This window comes from Tachyglossus aculeatus, chromosome 20 (assembly GCF_015852505.1).
Source record: "Tachyglossus aculeatus isolate mTacAcu1 chromosome 20, mTacAcu1.pri, whole genome shotgun sequence".
NCBI classification, from domain to species: Eukaryota; Metazoa; Chordata; class Mammalia; order Monotremata; family Tachyglossidae; genus Tachyglossus; species Tachyglossus aculeatus.
In genome coordinates this window covers 31,984,465-31,985,368 of record NC_052085.1, presented here as the reverse complement: position 1 = coordinate 31,985,368, position 904 = coordinate 31,984,465, and positions in this window count along the sequence as shown.

The window sequence follows — 904 nt, the reverse complement described above, 5'->3', positions numbered from 1 at the left end:
AGTTGTTCAGAGGCATTGGAGCCTGCTGCCAAGCACTTTATGAAGAGAAGCAGGCGGTTAATAATGGGATTTATTAAGCACTTACTATGTGCAAAGCGCTGTTCTAGGCGCTGGGGAGGTTACAAGGTGATCAGGTTGTCCCACGGGGGGCTCACAGTCTTCACCCCCATTTTACAGATGAGGGAACTGAGGCCCAGAGAAGTGACATCTTACATAAGTTCTTCACGGAAGTAGAAAGCCTGCCACCCTTCAGCAGAACAAGCTTCCGCAGAGAGTCAGAATCATACTCTAATTTCTTTTCTTTTAATGGTATTTGTTAAACATTTACTAAACATTTACTATGTGCCCAGTATGTAGGAAGCTGGGGGAAGGTTCAAGATAATTGGGTTGGGCGCAGTTCTTGTCGCCCCACAGGGCTCAGAGATAAGGAAACAGGCGCAGAAGTCCAAAACCCAACACGCACAGGCCTGGAAATCAGAAGGACCCCACAGCACCTGTATATATGTATATATGTTTGTACATATTTGTTACTCTATTTATTTTACTTGTACATATCTATTCTATTTATTTCATTTTGTTAGGATGTTCGGTTTCGTTCTCTGTCTCCCCCTTTTCGACTGGGAGCCCACGGTTGGGTAGGGACTGTCTCTGTATGTTGCCAATTTGGACTTCCCAAGCACTTAGTACAGTGCTCTGCACATAGTAAGCGCTCAATAAATACGACTGATGATGATGATGATGGTAATTGGGTTGGGCACAGTTCCTGTCCCCCACAGGGCTCAGAGATAAGGAAACAGGCGCAGAAGTCCAAAACCCAACACGCACAGGCCTGGAAATCAGAAGGACCCCACAGCACCTGTATATATGTATATATGTTTGTACATATTTGTTACTCTATTTATTT